At 30.8% G+C, this 6,174-nt stretch overlaps 1 pseudogene; it reads right to left on the minus strand.

The window, feature by feature from the left end:
- Positions 1 to 2,588: 2,588 nt before the first annotated feature.
- LOC107487760 (myb family transcription factor PHL8-like) lies at positions 2,589 to 4,610 on the minus strand (annotated as a pseudogene).
- Between the last annotated feature and the right edge of the window lie 1,564 nt (positions 4,611 to 6,174).

Here is a 6,174-nt window from a genome sequence, read left to right on the forward strand (position 1 = left end):
CCACGATATCATAATAGGTATTTTATTTTTTTAATTATTATATATCATTAATTACTAATATTACAAAGAAACACCACTTGCCATACGTGGAGGATGTGCTTAAATTCACTCTATAAATTAGACTTCTCATTAGGTTCAAATTGTTCATACATACATAGATTCATTAGAAGAGTAAGAGAAATGTAGTGTATTGAGGAAAAAAATTTTGAAATTTTTATTTTTTGGTTTACTGTCCACCAACTCTCCTATTCGATATATGTTAATTTTCTTTCATGTAGTCTCTTTACTTTTGTAAAAAATAGTGAACGAGACATACATATATTTCAATATAGTAAGATATATGGGTGCCGATTCTTTTGTTTATTAGTGTTTTACAATTTTTCAATTTTTTTTTCAATAAGATTTTTTAAAATAAAAAATATATTATTTTTTAAAATAAATTATTTTAATATTATTTTTATAGCCATGTATTTTTGGATAAAAAAATCAGGCAAACCTATCAAAATTTTGGACAAAATCAAAATGGACCAACTCTAATTTAAATTATAATGAAGTAAACCTGTAATTTAATCTCTTAAAATTTTATCATGTTAACGAATTAACTAGAATTCTATTTGATGCATTTTGATTGTCTCACAACAAAAATAAAACAAAAATAAAATAATAAAGATACAAGTTGAAGTATAAAAGTAGAAAAAAAATTTGATAGGTTAAATGTATCAAAGGAGAGAAATTTTATAATGATTAGAGTACACAAAAATTAGGTAAGATGAGTCTAATATGAATTAAAATTGAACAGTGATTCTTCTGATTCTAGCATAAAATTAGAAGAGAGATACCTGAAAATACTAAAATTAGAAAAAGTTAATTCGATTTTTTAAATTGAGATGACTCTATTTGATATTTTAATTTTGTTAAAAAAATATATTTTAGTAAATAATGTTAGAATTATTTTTTTAAGTATTTTATTTTATTTATTTAAAAATATATTTTGATATAACAATTTACAAACCCATTAATATTTTTTATTTATTTTTATTTTTTATTTACAGATTATTAGATCTGAACATCTCTCAATATTGATTGTGTATCATATTTGTTTTTGTTGGCCATACATAAAATTAATGACGTAGAATTATTAATTTTGATTTTAATTTGACTATTTTAATTTTAATAAACTTTTTAAGATGATGAATTTAATATATTAACAAATATATTATTTTTATTCACGATTAGATAAGATGTGAGGCTCATTTAATAAATTAACATATGAAATAAAGACACAAATTAAAAAAAATTTGGTTACATCCTTATTATTAGCTTATTCTAAACAATAATATTTTATTATCATTATTATTACTTTTGCTTCTCATGCAGGTTTATTAGCGATCTCATATGGTGCTGCCCTAGCCAACTTCTTTTTCTTTCTTTAAATATTTGGTCATGAGACATAATTCAACTTTTGCAGCCATAAACAACCATCAAGGCAATATATACATCATACTGTTGCCTATTATGTCTCGTATTACTCTTAATTTTATGACTTATATATGCTATTTGTTTATTTTCAATTCTTTTTTTTACAATGAAAAGTTCAGAAACAATCTTTTTTATCAACAATTTTTAATATTTTTTATTTTTTAAATTTTTTATCATAAAATTAAAACTAAATTAATAAAAAAGGCAAATATCTTCTCATTTAGTATTCTTTGCATTTCATTCTCAGTCATCTTTCAGTCTTAATCTTTATCTCTTCCGTGTTTAGCTCTCACATATACACCCAATATCATCAGTCTCGTTTAATCTTTTACAATTCTCGCGCTACACTATTTTAGTTCTGTGTAAAGTTATTTTCTGCTTTTTTTACTCAATTCTTTTTGTGTCGATTTTCTTTTGTTTTATCTTGTCACCGCTTATTTTGCATAGTCTCATTGCGCTTCTACTTTGTTTTACGTTGTCACCGCTACTATTTTATTGTTATTGAAACTTGCATAGTTCGTATTATTGCTAAAGTTTATATCTTTTAGATTAGGTTTTTTTTTTCTTTTTCTTTACTAGATCTATTGTGGAGATGTATTGATTAATTTTTGTGGCTAATAATATTGGTTAGATCTATTGTCAATATATATTGTATATGACTATATGATATTTAAATTTGTATATAAGTATGTTAATTTTGATGTTGAGGAGTGATTATAGGTTTTTTTTAAGTTTTTTTTTTCAGATGAGAATCAGGTTAAAAATATTCTCTTACTTTGAAATTATAAACTAAAATATATCATGTCTTCGGTTTGTGATACCACAAGAAATAATAATAAATAGGGTCAAGGGAACAGCAAAACGCAACACAAGGGAGAATGAGAGTTTTCACTACTCCTTCATAAATTTGTACACAATAAAATTCAGAAAAGACATAAAACCGTAATAACTAATGAAATTCTAATTAAAATAGATATTAAAAGTTTCAACTAGCATTTTAAATACATATATTCATGTTTGCCAATAAATCCCATAACAATTTGTTGAAGATTATTAGGATGCTTGGTTGAAAATAAACAAATATTTTCTTCTTCTTTTATATGTGATGCTCATTGTTCCCAGAAGCTTGAACTGCAATTTAAATCTATTTGTTCTGAATTCAAGTCAATGATATCTGACACTAAATCAGATCTGCTCATCTTTGATGGCTGATCAACACAGCAGCTTGAACTCCTCTTTCTCCCAATAATAGATTCATCTTCTTGTTCATTAGATTCTTTGAAGAGTGACAACAATTCAAGTGAAGCAGTATTAGTAGTGTTAGTAATATTAGGCCTTTGATCCATTGAGCTTTCAGAAGATGTCAAAGAACTTTCAATTTCAAGTGAACACATGGTTCCTCTGTTCTGTTTCCTCTGCCCACAGCTCCAACTGAACTCTCCTCTTGTTTCTGTCAGTTCCGAAATTGGAGGAGATCCCGGGCTGCCATTGTTGATCATTCCTGCAAGTGTTTATTGTGCCTTGTGTAGTACTGATTGCAATTACTTCCCTTGTGCTTCAATCTTAAGCTGCAAATGTCTTTGCACCTGAAAAACTATTATCCATATTGATCTTTAACATATCCTTGTTATGCTTCAATTTTAATTTAGCTACCTACCTCAATTTGCTCATAAAGTTTCTTCTGCACTTCCATTTGCATTTGGAGAGCCTCAACAATTTGCATGCTTCTGTTGAACACAACATTTGATCAATGAAATTTTTAATACCAATTACAAAAGCATTCAACTAGTTTGATCAATTTTCTAACTATTATAATTATTACTCAATCGTCTCATTCTGTGTTCCAATACTTTCTTCCCTGCTGTTACAAGGATCTTCACTATTCTTCATTTCGCTGCAATCTGCACCAAAGGGGAAAAATGATCATTCATCGGAACAAGTTATAATAACTTAGAAACCATAACCAAGTTACCTTCATGTTTGTTGTTGCAAGAATAGATTTCAAGTTGTGGTTGGCTTTTCCCAAGTCTATATTTCTGCAATGACCAGAAAAACACAGAAAATATGTTGGTAAAAGAAAAGAAGTCCATGATATTTGGAATGAGTGAAAGCAAGAAGAAGAAAGGGAAATGCCTGTAAATGGCTTTTGAGATGAATTTGCAAATATTGTAGCTATGAAAGTAAACCTACAAAATTTGCAAAAAGAGAGAAGCAGAAAAAAAGAAGTGAACGTAATTGGAAGCATGGCGAAAAACTAAGCGCTAACTCAATTGAACTGAAATAACTCCCAGCCAACTCCAACACCTACAATAACAATGAATCCACTGTGAAATTCCCAAATTGAGATTTCACCAACAATAATTAAATTTCAAGCCCTAAAATTACCATCATTTAGTGATTAAAGCAGAGGCAGATAAATATATCATAACAATGAAACATTATAGTGATTTTACAGGACCAGAATTAATTAAGCAGTAATTTCTCATCAAAGAAGAAAAAATTGCATAACCAAAATTTCTCATCAAATTCAGCCATAACAAAATAGAACAGAGCAAGGATCCAAGAAGAAGTCGAGAGCAGAAGGCGACGAGAAAATTGGAAGCGAGAAGACAAAAAACCAGAAGCTTCAAATGCGAGCAGCGATGAACAGATGACGACGCGAACAGGGACGAACCCAACAGCGAGGCGAGGCGAGCAGCGACGAACACGACGGAGACGCCAACAGTGATGCCGACAATGAGGAACACAGGCAATGACAAGGAAATCAAATAGAGAAGAGTAAATCGTGAGCAGTGACAAGGAACGCGAAGAGAAAAGAGTAAATTGCATATCAATCAAAATTCAAAGTGGTTGGGGTTAGGGTTTCTAATTGAACACGGTCAACAATTCAACAAAATTAAACCACTAGTAAGTAAAATTTGAGAGAAATATTTGTCATGACTGAGAGACTTGAGAGGAAGATGTGAACGACACCACGGCGGAGCAAAGCGAATGTTTCAGAATGGCGTGAGCCGAAGATCAACGATGGCGGAGTAGAGCAGAACACGATGCCAGAAGAAACACATGACAGGAGCAGAGCAGAATGGGATGCGAGCAGAACACGACTCAAGCATAGCAATGAAAAACACCATGACGGCGAGAGAGAGGAATGCAGAACGCGAGTCAATGTTGTGAAATTGTGAAAATTGAGCTAGGGTTGGGGTTAGAATTTTGATTATAAAATGGTAGGATTTAAGTTCTGTTTCTAAGTAATAGACTAATAGTAGTGAGGAAGGTGACGAATCAATTATTGCTGGTGTTTCCTTTCCACTTTTTGGTTTAGGAGGGAAAGTAAGTTCTATTAAAATATTTTAAAGAAATTAAAATTTTGATGAAAAGGATTTAAGCAAAGGTTACCACAAGAAGTTTATTATGTATTTAAAAACAACTCTTATAAAATGTAGTATGTGAATATTATAGAGGTTGTTCGTTTAATTTACTAAAGCAACGTTTTTAATATATTTTTTAAATCAATTAAAGAGAAGGTGAGTTTTTCGGCTGATTTTTATGGTAATGAAAAGTATGAGTGTGTAGTCATCTATTATGAGGTATGGGTGTGCTTCACTATAATGTGGGGCAGCTTTATGTGACATTAGATAGGAGCAATTCGGACCATACGAATTGTTATGAATAAAATATATGGTGCAAATCGGACGGTCCGATTTGCTAGGAGGAAAAATTTGAATTTCGGATGGTGCAATTCGGGCCGTCCGTTTTTGTGTTTTTTAATAAATAGAAAAATCAAATCGTAGGGTCCGATTTGATTATTATAAGAATTTTTTGAACGATTTTGAACAATTCATAGGGTTCGATCTGTGGGGTTATATGTATATAAAAATGTGTAACTCATAGATAAGACAGAGAGCGTCTTCTTCCCCACACCATGTGTTCTTCTGCGTTTTTATACTTCTTCTGGTTCTTTTTTCTTTCTTATGAGGTTAAAAAAATTTGATTGTGAGGGTTATGTTTTTGTTTAAGTTGTTGAGGGAAATGGATGATAGAGTTCTTTTAAGAGTATATTATTTTGGTCAGATTTTGTTAGAAACATCTGAAGGAGTAAAATTTATTTGTGAAAATCCAATAGATGTTGTTATTCCCTTCACAATCTCATTTGAAGAGCTGAAAGGTGTCATATATGAGAAGATAGATTCTGCGATGTCAAGGAAGATATCATGTATTTTATACAGATATCCCATCACAGTATTTGGTGGATTCGTTCAATTTCAAACCAAATATATAACCAATGAAGCGAGTAAGCAAAAGATGTTTTCAATGTATATTGAAAGTCGTGGCCAGATGTCATTCATCGAGCTGTACATTGAATTCGAACAATCTGAGGCCGACCAAAATATTATATGAGAAGATTATAATAGTGACAGTGAGGAAGAGTTCGAAAGAAATTATGAAGTTGTGGATCCAAATGGAGATGAAGATCAAGGTGATGGAACCACGGCTCCAAATGTGACAGACGTGGCAAATGCACTGGCAAATGAAGTGCCATTCGAGGAGCCATCTTTCATGCAAGTGTTGGATTTAGAAGCCATGCATGCTCCGGAGTTTCCAGATTACATGAGCGTCGGTATGTAATTGCCTATTATTATAAGACGGATTATAATTCCGTAATAAATTATATTGAGTGATGGAGCAAATAGTTAA

Source organism: Arachis duranensis, chromosome 5, assembly GCF_000817695.3.
Source record: "Arachis duranensis cultivar V14167 chromosome 5, aradu.V14167.gnm2.J7QH, whole genome shotgun sequence".
NCBI classification, from domain to species: Eukaryota; Viridiplantae; Streptophyta; class Magnoliopsida; order Fabales; family Fabaceae; genus Arachis; species Arachis duranensis.